Below are 22,151 nucleotides of genomic sequence, written 5' to 3'. Positions count from 1 at the left end.
CTTAGCATTCAGCTAGCTTTTTAAATAGACTACATAATTCCCTCCCCTCCCCAGTATATCTCCTGGAGTCATAAAGGATGAGTGGCTGGTTTGAATTAGGACAACGTTCAAAGACACATGAAACACAATCCTTCACGTTTGTACATTCTGGTGGCTTTCCTCTTAGTTTGGTGTCAGTGCTGAACCAAAAGCATTTAGGGAGGCAGTATTATTGAACAAAACAAATAGGAAGCAAAACAATTTCTGCTAGGGGTAAGGCAGCCCCTAGGCAGAGGCATTCCATCAGTCTTACTCCATTTCACTGCAGTGTATTATAGTTAATTTGTGGTCGGAAAAAATAGAGGCACTGTGGTTAGTGAAAATTATATACTGTGTTTCCAGTTTAGAGGGAAACAAAAGGCATGTGTTGTAAATATAAACTTTTTTTTTTAAATACAAAACTCTACTTCAATCTTCAATTCTGTCTCCATTCAGGAGACATAGTAAATATCCCAATTTATTGCCTAGTTAGGAAAAAAAGTTTTTCTTTAGTTAGAAAATATTATTTTTAACAGAGAAATAGCCATCAGCATGGTCTAAGACTTGTCAGCCAGTTTTTATATAGAGAGTTTGTAGACTGGTGAAAACATTTGCTCCCTGGATGTGAACTCGGGAAAAACAACCCACATTTTGGAGGTGAAGATAGTTAACCATTGCAAGAAATTACCTAAAATGCAGTAAATTTTCCCCATCATTTGAAGTCTTTAAATCAAGGCTATCCAAAATATACTATCTAGTCTAACCAAACAGTATGAATTTACTGCAGGAATCTCATGGAGATGTTTCATAGCCTGTGTTACTAAAGAGATTAGCCTAGATGTTCAGGTGATGGCTGAAGGGAACCTCAGGGTTGTGGTTGATCACAGGATGAACATGAGCTGTCAGTGCAATGCTATAGTCAACAGAGCTAATAGCATACTGGGATGCATTAGTTGATGCATCATGAGCAGGGCTAAGGACGTGATACCTCCTCCCTATTTGGCACTGGTGAGACCCCAGGTGGAGAACTGTGTTCAGCTCTGGGCGTTGCACTTCAAAAAAGATGTGGAGAATCTCAAGAGGGTCCAGAGAAGGGCCACAAGAATGATTAAGGGTCTGGAGAACAAACCTTATGAGGAAAGAAAAAGGGATCTGGGACTGTTCAGCCTGGGGAAGAGAAGACTGAGGGGGGACTTGGTGACCGTCAATAAGTAAGTAAGGGGTGAATATCGGGAGTGGGAGAAATAAATGTTCGCTAGGGCACCCCAAGGGAGGACAAGGACCAATGGCCATAAACCATAGAAGATGGTTTCAGGGTGGATGTAAGGAAGAACTTCTTTACGGTAAAGGTGGCCAGAATCTGGACTAGGCTTCCCAAGGAGGTGGTGCAGTCCCCAACCTTGGAGGTCTTCAAGAGGAGACTGGACAGACACCTTGTTGGGATCATTTCTCAGCAGTATTCCTGCCCAGAGAAGGGGGTTGGACTCAATGATCTTTCAAGGTCTCTTCCAGCCCTTAAATTTCTATTATTTCTATAATTTCACAATGTTCTTTTCCAAACTTAAAAAAAAGGGTCATAGAATGCTACTTTGGTGCCTAGCATTACATTTGTTAAATGTGAAGTACCTCACATAATGGGGCCCTGACTAGGTTGAGGGCTACATAAATTATTATTATTATAATACAGAATAATCTTGAGAGGTTGGGTACCTTCAAATCAGCCAGCCCTGACAATCTACACCCCAGGGTACTCAAGGAGCTAGCAAGCATTGTAGCCCAGCCCCTGGCATGGACCTTTGAGGACTCCTGGCACTCTGGTGTAGTGCCCAAAGACTGGAAGAAGGCCAATGTGGTGCCCATCTTCAAGAAGGGGAGGAAAGTGGATCCAGCTAACTATAGGCCCATTAGCCTGACCTCTATCCCAGGAAAAGTCTTCAAAAAGTTTATTAAAGAGGCCATCTTTAATGGACTGGCCAATGCCAACATCCTGAGGGATAGCCAGCATGGGTTTGTTGCAGGTAGGTCTTGCTTGACCAATCTCATTTCCTTCTATGACCAGGTGACCTATCACCTGGACAAGGGAGAAGAGATTGATGTCATATATCTTGACTTCAAAAAAGCCTTCGATCTGGCATCCCATGATCACATCTTGGAGAAACTGGCCAATTGTGGCCTTGGGTCCACCTGGATCTGCTGGCTGGGAAATTGGCTCCGTGGTCATACCCAGAGGGTAGTAACTGATAGCTACTACTACTGGCAGTCATTCATCATGGTGTCCTGTGACCAGTGGGATCCCCCAAGGCTCTGTCCTTGGATCCATATTGTTCAACATCTTCATTAATGATGTGGACATTGGAGTCAGAAGCAGACTGGCCAAGTTCGCCAATAACACCAAACTTTGGGGCAAAGCATCCACACCTGAAGACAGGAAGGTGATCCGGGCTGACCTGGACAGGCTTAGTAAATGGGCGGATGAGAATCTGATGGTGTTTAATGCTGAAAAATGCAAGTTCTCCACCTTGCAAGAAAAACCTGTAGCATCCTCATAGGCTCGGCAGTGCTACGCTGCCTAGCACTATGGAAGAAAGAAACTTGGGGGTCATCACTGACCACAAGATAAACGTGAGGCTTCAGTGTGATGCTGAGACTAGTAAAGCGACCAAAACACTGACTTGCATCCATAGATGTGTCTCAAGCAAATCCTGGGACAGCATTCTCCCCTTGTACTTGGCCTTGGTGAGGCCGCAGCTGGAGTATTGCTTCCAGTTTTGGGCTCCACAATTCAAAAAGGATGTGGAGAAGCTGGAGAGAGTCCAGAGAAGAGCCGTGTGCATGATCAGAGGTCAAAAAACAGACCTTACGACAACAGGCTGAGAGCCACGGGACTCTTTAGCCTGGAAAAGCGCAGGCTCAGGGGTGATCTGATGGCCACCTACTAATTTATCAGGGGTGACCACCAGTATCTGGGGGAACGTTTGTTCACCAGAGCGCCCCATGGGATGACGAGGTCAAATGGTTATAAACTACTACAAGACCATTTCAGGCTGGACAGAAGGAAGAATTTCTTTACTGTCCAAGCCCCCAAAGTCTGGAACAGCCTGCCATTAGAGGTGGTTCAAGCACCTACATTGAACACCTTCAAGAGCTGACTTCCTGCCCTTTGGGTAGGGGGCTGGACTCGATGATCTTCCAAGGCTACTTCCAGCCCTAATGTCTATGAAATCTAGGTACGATTTCCTATCTAAAGGAAAGAAAATCTTGCAATTTTTCAGCAGTTTCATAAATTATTTTGGCAGAAGAAAGAAGATGGCAGACCCTCCATTTTACCCCACAGTTAGACTTCTATATTTCTAACAAGGGAAACCCCTTCTTTGGAAATAATCCAATACCTGCCATCCTGGTTGGCACACAGGATAGAACTGGAGCCCTCCAGAGTTATAAGCATGAGCCTGTGCAGTTTAAACCAAAGACCATAGCCCTGTAGCGTCCAGTGCAAAACTCAAATGCTTAGTACACTGGGCACAGAGCACAACATGTGAAGCACTAATGAGTGGGTAATGGGGACTAGCAGAAGTGATTGCTTTATAAAACCAGAATCCTTGGCATGGCAAGGTTGCCTCAGTAAAACCAGCGTGCCCCTTGAATGTGGACTGGTGATCCACTGAGCTTGCAAAAAGCTGTTGCCTGGCCTTATTCGATTATTCCTGACATCTTTTCTTTACACAGCTTGTGCATTTTCCCTTTTCTCCTTTCCAAGAACTGATACTGAAAATGAACTTTTGAACATTTTACATGATGATCCTCACCCCTGTGCCTTTTCATTTTCTTGTTCCCAATGGGGACAGAATGAATGTGCCAAATTTCCAGGAGAATGTAATGCAAATGTATTATGGTGACAGATCCATAATTGTTCCTAATAAATGGTGATTGCTACTGGCCTAGCCAGTACTAGAATGAATGGAAATCTCATGAGAAACCCATAGGACTTGGCTGCAGTTTTGCAAGCACAAGTAGTTTTAGAAGTGTCAGATAAGCTTCCAAAAGCTTACCATTGAGATCCAAACAAAATGCAAATTTTTAAATTATGAGGCTTGTTCATCACTAACACATATTTTACATTTATTATCAAGTAGTAATCATTCTATAAAACTTCTGCATGCCCAACCTAGCACTCCGTTGACTAAAACTACTCCAGTTTCTCCTTCTGTATATCCTTATGGGCATCAGTAATGATGAATAAAGCCAGGTAGCTGGATTCTAATTTATACCAGTTATATCAGGCAGCTTGTGATACTTCAAAGTATAGACTTAGCCAGCAACCTTTCACACATTCATTAAAGGTGAAAGGACCCTGGCAGACTCTTTTCCAAGAAAACCTAAAGGCAAAGTTACTAATCTGGATTAATCTACAAAAGGCTAAATACAGAAGTCTTTAATCTGTTCCTATGTGGCAAGGTTCTCACTGGCTGCAGTAATGTAGTAAGAGCAGAGCAAAGGTTTCAGAACTTGGATTCAAATCAATAAGCGAAGGACAAGTCCTTTGTTGGCATAAACGAGGAAGGTCCCACTGATTCCAAAAGGGTTTCACATCTAACATTCCCTAGAGGAGAATTCAGTCCCAAACTGCTATGCTAAAGCCCAAGCCAACTCCAGATTCACCATTTTTTCCAACGTTCCTTAATATCTAACAAGACAGATCCTCTCCAAATTCAGTTTCACGTTGGTTCCCATGGACCTTACCTGCTAAATTGTGGAGGGAACATATTAGGATTTGGCTTGGTGGGAAGTACCTACAATTCCCATTAACCAACAACAGGAGCTGCAAGTACAACGCACACCTCAAGATCCCACAAACAGGACAGGAAACTGCTGCCATAGTAATTGTGCCCAATTCTAGTTCCAGTGAAATAGATGATGAATTCCTATGGAAGTCAGTGAGAAGAGAATCTTACTGTTACATTTCAGACCAAAAGGACTTATTCCTATAAATGTGCTTTTGCATGTCTTGATTCATAATATTTTTGATTCAAAATTTGTCCATTCACACCAACCTTTTAGCTTCCACAGTTAAAACCAATTTGCAATGGTATCACAGAGAGGATATTATCAACCTGCTGATATGAAAGTATGAAGTAATGATACACACCCAAATATCCCCACAACTGAAGTAGTTGTGTCTCCATTTGTAGTACAGGGACACTATCAGTTTTTTCTTACTTCCATAATTCTGTAGTAACTAGCATTCATATTACAAAGGTTGTACATTTATCTGCATTTGGGTATTATTGAAATGTTAGGCATCTCCCATCATTTTTCCTTACTATCCTAAGCTTATTTGCAAGGATCTTACTTTGTCCTCTTATAAAGACCCTCCTAAAGGCCCACACACTGAATCTAGGGCTACATATTACATCTGTTGTGCAATTACCTGGGTAATTGCACAATTAATTTAGGACCGGCTACATGTGCAAACTAACTATGGCACTTTAAAAAGGGCCAACCAGCTATAAAATTATTGCTGGGAAATGTGTAAGCCCAGCCAAGGCTGAGGATCCCAACCGCTGTGGGACTTGCAGCTGCTGAAGCTTGCTGTTTGCCAATGCAGGGAGAGACAGGGACAGTGATCTCAGGCTCCCACTGTCCTGGAAATCATGTGTGATAGGATTTTATGCAGAATCCTACAATCATGCCTCCTGCCATGCATATGTGGATTGAGTGTTAGAGCCCATCATGCCTTTACCTACATGTGTACCTGCAGATTCTAATTTGTTTTAATTTACTATGATCAATCTATGTTTGAAAGCAAGACAATGTCAGTAGCACTCGTCAACAATTTTCTCCTGAAATGATTGTGACAGAAAATTGGATTTTAATTTAAATAACCATTTTTTCCACCAAAAAAGTGAAGCTAGATCCCCTTCCCCACCCCCCCCAGTTAAAAACATGAGTCCAAAAAGCTGAAATGTTTCAGCCAATGTTTTTCAGTATTTGAGTTTCTGCAGAAAATATCAGAAGTTAATTGGAAGGGAAATATTTGAGAGAGAAGTTCACCAGTTCTAGGAATAGCCCATCTTGGTGTATGATGTATTCATCTGCAAAACAATGAACTATTAATGATAAAAGACCATAGTAAGTTTGCACCAGATGTTTTATGACTGTTTTGAATTATTTAAAGCAAGGAAATGGACAGAATCAGAGAAAAAAATTGAAGTTTCAGACAAGCTGTGCCTATTATGACTGGTACAATTAAGGGAAACAAAGGCATTTAACAAGATCTGGTACATTAAAAATCAGATGCTTTTTGAAATTTGGAGAGAAATTCCATTTCTCAGCTGCACACAGGTTGTGAGTAAAGTTCGGCTACAAAGCGCTTATCACATTAATTAAAATAAAAGCAGCAGGAGAGACAAGGGGAGTGGTGCTTGGACTGGGAGCCCATGGACTACATGTGGCTCACCAACTGGACAACCCTGAGTTAGTGTCAAGCACACTAGAAACACAATGCAGTTAAAAGCTGGTGTGGACTAGCACTAAGATCCTAGGTTACTTTGAGTGGCATGCAGGTTCTAGACAACAGCAAGCGAGCAACACGTACGTAACATTCCCCGGCAACTGAAAGAGATGCTCGTCTTTGGAACGATTGTCTCTGTAATGGTTGCTTTTCAAAGCCCATAAGCTACACTACTGGGCTTCAAAGGTAAGGTACACAATAAAGGGAACAGTGGAGGTCATTGTGTGCACACTTTTCTTTAAATCTGCAAGCGAAAATTAGAAGACGTCAACTGGGAGTGGGTCTGGGTAGAAGCCCTCCAACGGAGCAGAGAGAGAAATCAAGGAAGCACGTGGAAGATGATGATGTTTTTCTTGTTCTAATGGTTTAATTTTGAACAGTAGGTTCACTCTGATCTCCTCTGGATCCTTTAAAACACAATTAACCTCTTTTTATCAACAAGGTTTGGCAAGTTATGTTTCTGCATGTGTTTTTTTCTTTCAGGCTTATAAGACAGTACCCTTGTCCTGATCAAGAGAGCCCAATATGATTTCATACCAACCAAGATCAGGAAAACTCCACTGAAGCTAGCAGTGTGTAAAGCTAACTTAAATACTGCAGAATCCAGCCCCCAGTTTTAAGGCCAGGTTTAACTTATTCATTTTTTTTAAACAAAAAACATTCCCTCAAAGTAAAAAAGATTGTGGCATATTTTCTCAAGGTAAAAGTGGCAGTTAAGCACTTTATCCTTACAGAAAATAGTCATTCTTTTGCAAGGTTTTCAGCTGATAACAAGTCTCCATTATCCTATTTACCTCTCTGGTCCAATGCTGCAGGCTGTCCCCATGGGTAGATATCTTGGATTTCAGTGGGACTCCACAAGGCTGTACACGTCTGTTTATTCACTGGTCACGGTAGGACTGGGGACTAAGATATCATGCCCTGCTCCAACAACAAAACCCTACACAATTGCTTACCAGCGCTATAGTCCACAAAGTTCAGCCTGAATTATGCAGGACCAAAGGAGCGCTTGGCAATCCGAAGAATTGCAGAGGCTTTATAACTTATATACAAGTAGCACAAATAAGCAACAGCGGCAATTTTGTCAGACATAACTTGAGACTTTGACTTGAGGAAATTACATTCTGTTGGGAAAATCATTTTCTCAAACCTTTGAAGTCCCACAGGATCTTAGTCTAACTTACCTCTCATACAAGCCTCAGCTATGAACTCACTTAAAACCATATTCGAGTAGGCAAACTCACATGGAGGCAGCTATTTTTCACAAGGAGCTACTTAGTATGAGAAACAGAATCAGAATCTGTACCAGAAAAGCTTCCCGAAAGATCCTACTCATCTTCCCACCAGAAGTGCAACAGAGCTGCACACTGCATGTATCTGCTCCAGGGCATGATCTAGGTGGTTCCCTAGAACCCCCCAGAGCACATTTCCTTGAAAAGCAAAAAAGAGTCTCTTCAGCTCCACAGCAAACATCTCAGTGTCTACACATGCAGCACTACTAGGACAGAGTAAAATAACTAAATCCACTGCAAGGTAGTACTTGTCAACACAAGTACTATCCTATGGCAGAGTTTTTACTCTGCAGCAATGCACGTGTAGATGCTGAGAGGGCTGGCTGGGGCACGGGGTGCTTCAGTGCAGCCCCACACTAAAGCCTCCTTCTGCCCCAGGCAGTTGCTCCACAACACACTGAGCTGGATCAAAACAGCCTTAGGCTGGCAGGCTGACCCCCCGGGTTCCCTGCCAGTGGGGGCTACTCTGACCCAGCTCATTGTGCTGCAGCCCCGGGTGCACGTGAAGATACTGTGCCTGAAAGCAATAAACTGTGGCACAATATGCATCAGAGTTTACTGCTGTGCATGAACTGCACATGTCATTGTGCCCAGAATGGTTAACTGTTGGTGAACAAGAGCCATAAACACTCCAGTAATACAATGACTCTGTTAAAAATATATCATGTCCTGCAAACATCTCCGAGCTTCATACACCTTATGGAAAAAGGCTCTGGCCTTGAAAAAAATGGGCCATAAGGGCCTAATGATGAAACTTCTCTCTACATCATTTCAGTGTGTCTACACGTGTTTTAGATCTATCTGGGAGAAGTTTACTCATGAGTAAACTACTCATGAGTAAATGCTCCAAGGCAAGCGTCTACACATGTAGGGAAGTGAGAGCCAATTTGCTGCTCTTGCTTCCTGGGGCCCTGCAGAAGGACCATGCTGCCACCAGGAGGAGCTCTAGGCTCCCCCAGGTGCTAGCCCATGGGCTGGCAGACAGCACTGGGCCTGGAGGCAGTTGTCTCCCGGGGCTGGGGCATTGGGACATTGCTCCCTGCCCCTGGAGGGCTGTCTGCTGCTGGGGCAGGGACAATGTTCCCAACCCAGGCAGCAGGGAGCTCCCAGCCCTGGCTCCCTGACTGGGGCAGGGCACTTGGAAAGAGCTGTAGGGCAGGGGCAGGTCCCAGCCCCCTGGCCCAACTGCCGGTGGGACAGCTAATATCAAGCTGCTACCTGCCCCACTGATGGATTGGGGTAGGGGACGGGGACCTGCCCCACCCTGCAGCTCTTTCCCCAATCAGGGCATAGGGCTGGGACCTGCCCCTGATTGGGACAATTCCCAGCCCCTGCTCTGCAATTGGAGGGTGGGGGCTGGAGAGCCTGTTCCCTGCTCAGCTCCGTAACTGTGGCTCTCCTAGAGCTGGCCCCACTGTCATGGAACCGGCACTGGGAGATCAGGATCTCTGCCCCCTGCTCCCTGATCGTCATCTCGGCGCGGGGGGCTTGGAGTTACCTGCTGCCAGGGCATGGGGACATTGTCCCTGCCTGGACTCTGGTGGCAGAGCCCACCCCAGCAGCAGGCAGCTCCCGGGGCAGAGAGCAATTTCCCACCCCCCTGGTGGCCAGCTGACTGGGAGCAGATTTGCTTCCAGTCAGGCGTCTACACAAGCACTTCTGTGCCATTACTAATCAAAAGTAATTTTGCTACTTCCATTTGCAGGTAGCAAACTTATACACAATTGGCAATGTTTGCTGCGCAGGCAGTATGTGCTGGTGTAGATGCACGTGCTTATTGTGCAGTAAACTACGCTACTTTGCACTAAAGCATCTTGTGTAGCCGCCCCCAGGGTTCTCAATTCTCTTTTCAGTTATGCTGGAATCAACTGGGAGAAAGGCCATTAAAGACAGTGAAGAATGGCTGTGAGAAAAAAGTCAGGTTCCAGCACTCAAGCAGAATACCAACAGTGAAGCAGATTGCACTAGAGGCAGGTGACAGTATTAAACCATAATCCTTTACACTGGTTAGCAGGTTGGAATTGGTTGTATGAACATGCTATAGAAGACACTCCAAGTCCCATGATAAGTGGTAACAGGTTAAGCTCAAGGAGAACTACATTATCTAGTAAATAGTAGGGTTTCCCTAGCAGACTGAAACACAAGCACTGCACTGAAATGTTGCATGTCAACAGTGATGTCACAGCAAGAAATGCTCTGCACAGCAGGGGGGGAGAAGAACCCCCCAGAGATGTTTGCTGTGCTCTCACCTGGGACCTGATCCAAAAAAGATGATGGAATTGGAATGACTGTGGGTGTTAGACCTTGCAGACCGACTGAAACTAGAAAAAACCCCCCCCGCTAGCCAGAGATACCATCCACAACCGCGAGAGATATGCTGCCCACAAGGACATAGTGTTCAACATCAGAACAGAGGACATATACCCCCAGGGTTATCTAACATCTCACCTCCTTTTGATGATATCTCAAAAGGTAAAGGTCAGAGAGAATCACTATCTATTCCCAACAAATTGGGCAGATTGGAAAGTTGCTGCAATACCAGTACCAAGAAGACTGCCTGCTCCAGATAAACTCCTGAGCCTGTCAGGTGTAGCAAGTCTATCTGGAAAGCCTGTGTCTATTCAGGAGCTTTGGGCTCTAGTCATCAGGCTGCAGCACAGGCTGATGGGAGTCGGACCATGAGAGCATAAGCCACTGGTGAGAGAGTATGTACGGATAGGTATTAACAGTCCCTCAACTACAGAAGCCTGTGGCTATACCTGAAGCTGCAACACCTTAAGCTTTCTGCTCTGGACTGTCCCAAGTCACCATCTGGGGTCAGCCTACAAGGCAGCTGTCATAAGTGAGGCCTTATCCATGACACAAACTGGGAAGGGCCTCAGATGCTTGGGACCAGCTTCAAGCAGTGGAGGTATGTAACCGACTGGTGAGTTTGTCTTACGGGTCCCCCTTCCCCACACTTCAGAAAGCACACAAGTGGGTTCAAAGCTTGTGTTCCCTCTTTCAGTGCTGTCCTGTCACCACAAAGGCAATTGTCAGGATAACAAGCGTCAAAATGCTTTTTGTGGAAGCTCTAGCATGGTGGGAGTTATAATGTGGAGGCCGCTTCTCTGGAAAGGCTCCAGAATCACCTTCTAGTTGCACTTGTTAACAACCCATGTCAGAACATGCTTTTAAATGCCATTTATACATAGCTTCAAATAATTCGAATCAAACAGTTGGAGGGGAAAAACATTTAGTCATCTACATAAAATAGAAATAATTTAAACGTACTTAAAAATACTACTCCCCTCCCCTCACTCAACATCATTTCATTCTACATTAGGAAAGTCATTCCCAAGTTCACAATAGGTTTCAGTCCTGGGACTAGCCTGCCAGGCATCTCCTTCCTTGGTCTCAACTTTTGCAACAGCTGGCAAAGAAAAAAGATAAACTCTGTTACAGGAGAAAAGCCTTGTGCTTTCTGAAAGGGGTATTGAAATCATTAGGTCCTTTCTACAGTGAAAGCCAAAATATTTCAAAAACCAATTCTGGAACATCAGAGGATAAAGTGTAGGCACCAGGCAACTGGTGTGGCAGAGAGGACTATCGCCCAGGTATCTCATGTTGACAGGAACTAAATTTTAAACTCAGAAGAGAAATTATTTTCCAATATCTCCTTCAAAATCTCACACGCCAGTTTGTGTAGTACTAAAAGTTAGGTTTGGTCCTCAAATACTTGAAGGAAGGGAGGGGGAGAAAATCTTTCATAACTTCCTTCAAGAAGCTTTTAACACTATTGATTTTGATAGTAAAGGGATTGATTGTCAAAGGATGAGCAGAAGAAACCCACACAAATCAGACCCCCATTCTGTTCTTGACCATAGTCAATAGAATTCCTTGACAAACACAATATTATTCAACATAAGCAAAGCTATTGCAATCCAGTATACTGATAGACTAACCAGCTCTGGTGGTGATGTCTTGAGTTCAAATCCTTCAACTTAAATTGGAGTGAACTAGGATGAAACACTCTGAACTGGAATAGGGAGAGTTGTGACTTGAACCCGACAGGCCAATATATAGTACCTTCTTCCCTTTTCAGGTAAAGGTTTTGTTCTCTTTTCACATATGGTCAAGAAACAATTTCAAAATTGCCCTTTAGCTCTAACCACAACCCCTTGAGTACATTCAGTTTCATACTGAAAAGCCCCATTTTAGCATTGCCTAGATTTGCACAGCATCTGGACAAGGATATTCAGACGATGGCATTAAGGTCTATTTCTATGGGCTCATATCCATTTTCAAGAGACAGTGCTGGTGATACAGAAATGTATCTGTAATACAGAACACAGGGATGCAAGACATGTGCCTGTGCCCAGAAACCAGATGTAGCCAGCAGGTCTATTTTCATACGTAGAGTCACATACCTGTCAGTATATTGCTAAACTTGCCTCGGTATGGGTTTCTGCTCAAGTGGAAACACACACACACACCATGTGAATGTGCCATGCTACTATTTACTTCTGTGATGGTGGGGAGGCATTTTGTTTGACTATAAAGTTTGAGAAAACCATTTAACATCTGATAGTGGGAAAAAAATCCTAAGAGATTCACCTGACGTGAGCATTAAATCAATATGGCTGGGTTATTTACAGTCACAGTTCAAGGCTGAAAGCACACACAATAAATATAAAGGCCATTCTGGCCCAAGGCTGTTGAAAGCTAATATTGTGTAATATTCCTCCAGATACACAACAACTGGCAGTGCTCAGAGCCTTCACTTTTGTTTAATATCAGTGGGGATCAACATCGGATGATGGTCATGAGTTTTGCAACGTGTCAAAGCCAAGCAGAAAGAAAAAGGGTATTCCAAGCACATTGAGATAATATTTCAGTGTCAACTATATGCTTACAGATTTCAGCAGGTGGAAGTAACTAAGCTGATATGTTAATGGAACAAAGGAACAGCCACACTGGACCAGAACAGTGGTCTATTTAGTCCAGTATTGTATGACTAAGCGCAGTCAGTACCAGGTGCCCTAGAGCAGTGGTCACCAACCCAGAGGTTATGGGCAATTTTGCACAGGAGGCCTTCCAGTGTTCTCAAGGCAGACATTTTGCCAGGTAGATTCCTTTATATTGACTGGAAGATGTCATCTGTAGCATGTTACTCAATGTTGTTGCACATGGGGTAGCAGAGACTTTATTAGAAGCAAGTGCAAAAAATTCCACAGTACATAATTATGGAATAACCTGTCTACAGAGGAAGTTCCTTTATAGGTGCTTCTGGTTGGCTTATGCTCATTCTTTAGAAGGGAAACAAATATTTTTTAATAGATTCAGGACGCTATCTAATTTCATTGTCAGTTCTCTCCCATTGTATGAAGTTTAATCTCTCTTTGAATCCTAGTAAAGCAAGACACTATTTCACATGCTTCTTCCTCAGGGGAAAGGGCAGGAGAACAAATCCTATATGCAATAGATGCTAGCCACCCTTCTTAATGCTGTCCTGAAGAGCATATACTAAGGTGAGGAAGAATTTGAATAGAATAGATTCATCAGTTAATGTTTGCACAAGGGTGGGAGGTTGGAAAGCATCGTATCCTGTAACCCAGGAGTAGCCTGTCTTGGGCCATTTCTGTACACTGGCTTCGTAGGAGGCACAAAAGTTTAAAACTGTTCTTTAGAGGTCCCCAAGCAAAGAGTCCCTTTCCATCGGGGATAAGGTTGCAGGATGATTCTTATTGCTTACAAAACAGTATGTCCAGACATACTTAAAGCCATTTGTATTAAACTCAATGTTCTGTGTTGAGACTCTTTACAGATACTGTATCCAGATAGGTTCTGGCAACCTCTCTTAATGATAAATATTTGTAAAATGGTTTGAATTGTATACACGCAGACATTAGATTAATAGACTCAAGCCATTAGAAGCTGAGGTTTTCCAGTGATGCTTTTATAGTCATCTCATACCATAATGCAGGGATATGCAGATAACTACAGATTCAACTATGACGAACTTCTACACAAGATTTGTCTGCATCAAAAATAAATACTTTTCTAGTACCATTTCTAGTTGTTTACTTTTAACTAACCACTTATAAGGACAATCTCAATTTGCATTTCCGTGTAGCTCTTCAATAGAGAAAAGCAAAGGATCACCTCTAGTTACATGCAGACTACAAAGCATTCAGAAAAGCAAATGCCTGTTTGCGTCATTCTACTTGTGTTTCCAGCTTTTCTTCAACTTATATAGGTGACCAATATTTCTTTAGGTTTCTCTCTGAAATTTGTGCAGTGTCCAATATGTTTTGTTCCAATTCATGAGTTTTACTTTCCATCAGACAAAAAACAATTTCTATGAAGGTGAAGTATATGGTTTTGGTTTCAGGACTACCTCTCTCTGACATAAAGCTACTAAACCTTTATTGAAATATATGTGATTCCCCCATAAACGCCCCATTTATAGACTGCACCTGGCTAATATAATGGGAAACATATTTGGGTCTCTGAAGTAACTGAGAGACAATACATTATTACAAAACAGACTGTTTTCTATTTAAAAGGTGATTTGTTTCCATAGACTCTCAGGCAAGAGATAAGTATAATTGTACATATCAACAGAGTATGAAATTAGATGTGTGAGAAGAGTTAGTGAATGATAATATCATAATAAACAGCATGATATTGCTATTTAAATGCCCTCTGTCACCATTTTCTAATGATCTCACAATCAGTAACAATTTACTTTCTCAACCCTTCAGAGAAAATTAAATACTTTCCCCATTTTTACCAATAGGAAAATGAAGCAAAGCATAGATTAAGTGGCTTGCCCAAGCCACCACAGAATCATGGGTACTTTAGGAGCTGTATTCCAGTTTCTGAAGCACAAAGCTAAACTTAGACCATTGAGTCATAATAATTCAGTATCCCATACTTATTTCACAATCTACTACAACCCACATTTTACCTTTAAAGCAAGAATGAACAAAGGAATGCAAAGCTATGTTAAAAGACATAGGGAGGGGAGGCAGAGGTTGCATTCACAGGTAATTAAAAGGTCATATGAAGAGACAATATCTAAATGCCACCGTGGCATGGTGGTTGTAGAAGTAAAGGGCTTTTGCATGGAAGGCAGCAGCTTCCTACTGGTCTTCTGGGATGCTCAGAGGTGCAGGAGCAAGCCCATTGGCTTATTCTACAGGACAGGGTGATATGGGGCTGGCTATAAGAAAGGCAACTCCAATATTTGCCAACTCTGACTGCAGGAGAAGCCATGCTACCCATGAATTGGCCCACTTATTAGTATTGGCTATATGCATAGCAGCATTTCTAACTCAACCAGAACAGGAAGTACAAGAAAATTAAAACATCCCTCTCGCTTTTGCCAAGGACTCTGTATAATAGTCTACAAAACACCATCTCGGTATTTAGGGACTTGGCTGAAATGGCCAGAATAAAAAAGGTTGAAATTTTGGAGCGGACACAATTGCCCACAGTCAGGTCAAGCAAATATGACAGGCAAGAAGGTGGACTTACCTAGGCCACGTTCTGAGGATGCCAGCAAACAGGCTTTCCAAACAAGCCATGTGTCAACAGCTCTAAGGCAAAAGGAGAGGAGGTCAGCATGGAGGTACCTTCTGCAGAATATTATAGAGAAAAGCAGCAACTTTTCAGGTGAACAGCCTGAGTAAATTAAAGGAACTGGCCCAAGATGGGACTGACTGGAAAGTCTGACCTCTGCCTTAGGCACCTGGAGGTGGAAGAAGTGGACTGAATTAATTGGATTGGATCTGCAGTGAACCCAAATGCCAAATCCTTTACACCTGTGCACATCAGCCAGCAAAGCTGTGTCTTAGCCTATTGCTATCCAAGCAAGAGTTCAGTTACCCTTACTTAGCATTGCCACGTCTTGTAATTTATCACAAGCCTCATGGCACTCTGTCTGCTTCTCAGTTCCCAAATTCCTGGAGTCAAGTGCTGATGTGAGAACCTCAATTTTCATTAAGGGGAGAGAGGAGTGGGGAGAGGGGAAACCTTTCTAGCCTTCCTGATTGCAGAGAAAAGCTTGAAAATGACCTGAATGCCTCCAAAGGGCATTCAGAAAGCAGGAAACCGAGAGCACAAGAAGTATAGCCTTTTTTTTTTTTTTTTACTTAATGTCATTATTTTTACGTCAGTCTTATGACCTTGGGGGACTGCCACACAAAACTCCATGTTTGGGATAGGCAACATTGTATATTTATAAGGCAGCAAAAAGCTTGGATACCTGCTGTCCCAGGACAGTGCACACAGCTACTCTGCTGACTGCAAGGAGCTCCTTTGCAGCCCAGAGGAAGTGACTTGATTGACAGCTCATTGAGGCAGCGTGGGCCAGCTCCTATTGAACTCAATGGCACAACTTCCATTGATTACACTGAACAGGCCCTTGTTACTTAAAGGAAGAGTGACAATACTGAAGTCCAGATCCACAAAGGAGCTTGGGCGATGCATTGCTTAGCACTGAGATGCCTTTTAGCAACTGACCACCATCGTGGATGCTACAGGCTTAAATTAGGCTCTGAGGCTCCTTACATAGTGCAAGGGGAAAGTGAGGTGCCTCAGAAAAAAACCCTCCCATGCTGAGCAGACAGCCCCCAAAGCTGGCCAGTAGGAAATGCCGAGGACAGCGTGATCCACCAGGCCATAGGTTACTATGTGCTATGCTGGTGGGCAGGGTTGCTACTTTATGTTGCACCTGTTTTGCCTTGTCATAAAAAGACTTTAAAGATAGCCGGGATCAAAAAAATAGACAAAACAAGCAAACACAACTCTGTAGCCTAGTAAGTAGGTTACTCACCTGAGAGGAGGAAGAACTGGGTCCCTACTTCAAAGACTGCTTAAGAATATTAGGTTAATCAGTCATGGGCATAAGGATGGGAATCTAGCATCCTCACTTCCAAGCGAGTGACCCAGTCACCAGCCCCAAGAGTCCCTTTTTTGCCCTGCTGAGTCGTGGCATATGACAGGCTCAACACAGCCATGCCCTAAGCTGAGTGCCGTATGCCGCTTACATGGTGGAAGGCAGCACCACGTAAGCGGCATACGGCACTCTTCTCCATAAAGAGATACTCAAGCCAAGCCTGAAGGTGCTGGCGGTGGGACACCAGAATGGCAAGCATTGTTTCAAGTAGCATGGACCTAGGCTAACGAGCACAGCTAGTTGGGCCAGAAGCTGTGCTGCCATCATGAACCTATACTGCTTCCTGTTCTGGACCTGGCCAACACAGAGCTAGCTGGAGTCTCTCTGCCTGGTGCTGCCATGTGCTGTATAAATGTGCCCTATCATTCTTCTATTTACAGTGGAACAACTTCAGTAGGCAAGTCTGGAAATGCCTCACCTCTGAATCGCCTATAGGCTGGTGGTTAGGATGCTTCCCTGGGAGTTGGGAGGGATAAGGAGAATCCCCACAGACAGGGGAGGGAACTGAACCCAGGTTTGCTACATTAATCTAGGTGAGCTAGTGATTAAACAGTGAGCTAGTGATTAAAAGGGAAGGTCACCACCAGCCATCATGGTTTTGAAGGAAATGGCGGCAGTCATTGCACGTTGTGTATAACCTGCTCTGACAGGCATTTCCAGAGCGCATGCCTTCCAGGAAGTAATAAAGCTAAAGTGGAGACACTTCCATAGCAGAACTTCCCCGAGTTTATGGCTCAGTACTGACTGGTCTTCTCCATAAAGGCTCTGTGGGATTTCTTAAATTCAAATGCCCACTGGATCCTACTGAAGTCAGCAGCAAAATTCCCTGTCACTTCAAAGGAAGTACAGGCATAATCTTTCTTGCCAAGGAAGTATAAATGTTTTCATTGCATGTTAAGAGGATGCAGCATGCATGTAAAAGGATATCAGGGTATGTTCATACTGTTGCCATCTGCTGACAAACTTGTCCAGCCCTCCTGTTTCTGCTCCATGCGTGCCAGATCTGGAACGGAGATAGTGATACCTCCCTGAGGGCACCCGGGGCTAGGGCTGAAGACTGAGAGCTTGAGGGCGCACCTATGGGGGCTTCACCACTTCATTTCCAAGTTTGGTGGAGGCTTTGTGCTTCTGGATGCTGCTCTTAAGAACACCATGGAAGCAGTATAGACCTGTTCCTAAATAACACAGACCATTTTAAATACAAAGCAGTGTAGGAGGCCATGGGTGGGGGGGGAGTGTACAGATGCTCTGCTCCCTACCCCATGCCAACACCTGATTTTTCTGTACGCCTTCACAGCCAGGGCCTGTGAGAGAAATCTGGAGGTCTGGTATATTCTGCTAGGGGGGAACTCCTACCTTCCATTTTGGAAACAGGACATAGTGATCTGATAATGGGGATCCCCCAGGTTTGAAGGTCCAGTACAACTCTACCCTCATTCCTTTCACTTTCATAAAACCCATGTGCAGCCATTTTGAAGTGCTCTGGGATGTGTACGGAGACAGGGAGAAGAGGGAGAAGAGGTGTATGTCTGCACAGCTCTCAAGTGCTTCAAATCTGAAGTGCTCCAAGATTCAAGGTGCTTAAAATGCATGTTTGTTCATACCCTGAAGCTGCATCTTTGCAGAGAGAAAAGCCAGCCCTAAAATTAATTTTCTCTTACCTGGAAGACAGTTGTCCAAGTCCACATGCCACAGTCTAGTTATCACTTCTGACATCTGCTACCAAGAATTGGTTTGGGCTTTCTACCTCCTGATTTACATCCGCACACCCACGTTTGTACTTGAACAGGAGAAAAAACACTTAGCCATAACCTTTTATCTTCAAAAAGAAACATCTGCAGAGGTCAGACGTGATTTCTAGGCTGTGTAAGGCAGCAGAGGAGCTCTGCATATGATCAAGCATACTATCAACAATGGGAAACATTGCCATCAGTGAAATTATTGATTGCAGAGGATCTGGAGGCATAAGGAGACTGCTACATCTCCCTTGCAGCCTTGCCCTCCTCCCTGCTCCCTCTTGGTGTGTGCTGTCAGCATTGATTTTTCTAGTGCTTTTCCCTTGCAAATTTTCCATGTTTCCAAAATTGGAATAATGAGAAAATCATGCTGCTTGCATCCAGAGTCTTGACGTGCACATGGCAGAGATATATGAAAGGGCGGCTCGCTCTAGTAATTCAGGCAGGGTGCGATTACTGGGGCAGGACTCCTGGGTTCTGTATTTCAATTTTTGTCACTGATGTTGCGTAAACCACTTAATGTCCATGTTTCCCCATTTTATTTTTCATTGTAACCATCTGCAAACTATTATTCATTTTTTATCAAGCTCTGACTGTGCTTTATATGGTACCAAACATGACTGCTGCCCACGAAGCTGACAGTCTAAACTGGCAAATAGTGTAATTCCAATGCACCAAGCAGTGGGTGAAGGCAAGATGGGAAACCAGTCTGAGACAATCAGTTTCAGACTAAGTCTTTCGGTTCCTTTTGTACCGTGCACACTCTAGGGGTGATAGTAGTAACAATACATGTTTAGAAACTATCTTTGGATCTACCTTAGGGTCCTATTACCATCATATGTAAGCACCTCACAGTCTTTAATGTGCTTACCCTCATTATGCCCAATGAGGTAGGGAAGTGCTACTTATTTTATATGTGTGTCTACACATGTGATTAGCATGCATGTACAAACTCCAGAGCTTATTGCATCAGTTTATTGCTCCTGGGCACATGTCTGCACATGCACCCAGTAGTGCAGCACACTGAACTAGATTGGATCAGCCCTGGCTGGCAGAAGGTGCAGAGTAAAAAAAATCTGCAACAGTGCATGTGTAGATGCTGCCTTGGATGGCTGGAGCACATGGGTGCTTCAGTGTGGGGCTGCCTGCCCCAGCCAGCCCCTCCGCAGCACACTGAGCCAGATTGTAGCAGCCCCGGGCTGGCAGGCTGCCCTCCCTGGAGCAGGATAGTATTGTATTTACAAGTACTATCTTGTTGTGAAGTACATTAATTTACTCCAGCCTAATAGGAGTGCACATGTAGACATGGGTGTTTATGGAACAGCTAATTAGTCAGCTGCTCAGTTATCTTCTTGTGTAGACATGCCCGGAGTCACTGGCCTGAGCTCACATAAGAAGCATAGACAAGGGATTGAAACCCAAGTCTCCCAAAGCCCATGGTATTGCATTAATCATTAGATAAGTTTTCCTTTCTTGGCTGAATCAAATATATCTCCAGAAGGGAAGTGATAAGACAAAATGGCTGCCTTTTTGCACTGAAGGTAATATTTATCCCAATGCAGGAAACCTACCTAGACTTCAGTGTCATTGGGTACAGGAACCAACCATAAATTTAAACGAAATCATGGAACTAACATGATGTTTTCAAACCATCACTCCTGTCACTCTGCTCCTACGTAATATCCCGTTGTTTGTCTTGTCTGTTTAGACTGCGGGGCAGGAAACTCTCACCTTCTATGTTTGTACAATGTCTAGCACAGAGGGGTCCAGGCCTCTGTCAGGATTATTAAGCACTCCTGGATAACACATAGCCCCCACTTGAAACCATGTTCGCACTGGCACAGGGATTCCTTACCTACATGACAGGAAGGTTTACAAGGCACAATGGAAAAAAGGTAAAAGGCTCGAAGCAAGAACAGTAGAAGGATACCGAAGGCATGAGAGGCTAAGATGACGGGGAAGGAAGAATGACTGGGAAGTAGAAAATATATGATGGGAAGTGAATGGTTGGAAAAAAGACTTTTCAGTAATGGTAGGAACAAAGCTCTGATCTGCCCATTCCAATATCAGAGCCCCATACCATATCGTAGGCAGTATAGGGTCTATGATACAGCATTAAACATTTTGCATCTGTTCCATACAGTATGTAATCTACCTCTGCAGTAACCTTTCATTATAATATGGGTGCAGCCATACTGCTTACTCCAAAGTAATTTGACTTTACTCCAAGGTCAGGGTGAAATGGCCACACTTTCTATAGCCTAGCACTGGTGTAACCCACCACACTCCCAAATAAAGTGACCCTTCAGTAAGTGGGGAGTAAATATCAACTAGTGTAAATGAAACCAGTTTACTGTCCATGTTTTTGCTCTCCTAGTCAATCTATCATGGGGAAGCTGTTTGCTCAGAGCAAACCGGATCCTGCTACCTACTAGCCAAGGACTGCTATAGTGCCTACCACAGGCAGCTTGCCTGGGGGAGATCTTATTTGTTCTCCCCTTACTATAGAGCAAAAATTAAGGGCAATTGTGGTATAGTATGGCACCTGAAGCATTCACACCCTATGTAGCCATCTCACAAAGATGGTGACTTAACTAGTATGTATTAGGCATTTTGCAATTCTAGGACAGCAGGTACTATTTAAATATGATAGTGCTGTCCAAGCTGGTCTGGACAGTTGTAAATCATGGGAATTTGAGAGACAGACATGCTGGTCATTTTAACCATGTCATTTGGTTTAATTTGTTGTGTTAATTATAGTCCAAGTGTAGCTGGTACTTGGCTTGTTTATAAGTACCTGCTCAAAAGCAACAGCTACGTTCCCACTGAAGCCTTCATCTGTCACTTCCCGTTATGTTACTCTCATTGACAGAAGCAGGTATTCAGCCAGTGCCCTTGAGTCAGTGCCCATTGAAGTTAACAGTAAGACTCCACTGACAGAAATGGGCATTCGACTAGGCTCTTCATATTCATGAACACAGGTGCTGGAGCTGGCAGTTCTGGAAGAGAAAGCCAAGGGCAGTTAAGCCAGTAAGGCAAAAACAGATGTTTGAAAATCGTGTCTATAATGCCAATATGTGTCATTAAGGCTAGGGACAGACATTCAAAAAGCCTGAGCCTGAATTGATTCAAACTTTGCAGGCTAGTCTAACTTGACTAGGCTGAACTGGTTTGAAACTGGACAGACATTCTCTCTGGACTGAGAAAATGCAGGCACATGGCTGCAGTGGCTCAAGGTAGAAGCCAGGGGTGGGGGAAGGGGACGCTAGAGCAGCCCTCCCTTCCCTTCTGCAGGGAGCTGAGCCCGGGGGGGCATGGCCAGGCCCCAGCAGGACTCTGTCATTAGGGTGGTCTGCTTGCCTGGTCCCAGGCTTCTCCTCCCTGGCTGATCAAGGGGCGGGAGCAGTGCCAGCCCCCAGCCCCGGGCTAGCACTCTGAGGCAAGGGGGGTGTGCAGTACATGCACCTGTTGATGATACAGAGCTTTTCAATCTCCCTCCCTGCTTTGTCATACTGTCTGCAGCAAACTGACAGGTGAGCAAGCCAGCTGAGGCTGATAGTGATAACAGTCTTTATCGCCCAATTAGCAAAACAATGGCCCCTCTTCATTACTTTAAACTTCTTAAACAGTTTACCAGCTGATTAACTCCA

General features: G+C 44.0%; 1 long non-coding RNA gene across 1 annotated transcript in view; it reads right to left on the bottom strand.

Annotated features, from left to right (window-relative positions):
- Positions 1-16,145, bottom strand: part of LOC109321936 — a 33,322-nt gene extending 17,177 nt beyond the window's left edge. Inside the window, exons 1-2 of the long non-coding RNA XR_002104233.1 lie at positions 16,073-16,145; positions 15,343-15,404 (exon numbers count right to left, since the gene is read on the bottom strand). This is a non-coding gene — a long non-coding RNA (uncharacterized LOC109321936). The remainder of the gene's footprint in view (positions 1-15,342; positions 15,405-16,072) is intronic.
- Between the last annotated feature and the right edge of the window lie 6,006 nt (positions 16,146-22,151).

The sequence above is a fragment of the Crocodylus porosus genome, unplaced genomic scaffold (assembly GCF_001723895.1).
Source record: "Crocodylus porosus isolate Cpor-Errol unplaced genomic scaffold, CroPor_comp1, whole genome shotgun sequence".
NCBI classification, from domain to species: domain Eukaryota; kingdom Metazoa; phylum Chordata; order Crocodylia; family Crocodylidae; genus Crocodylus; species Crocodylus porosus.
This window is presented reverse-complemented; position numbering and strand designations above follow the sequence as displayed.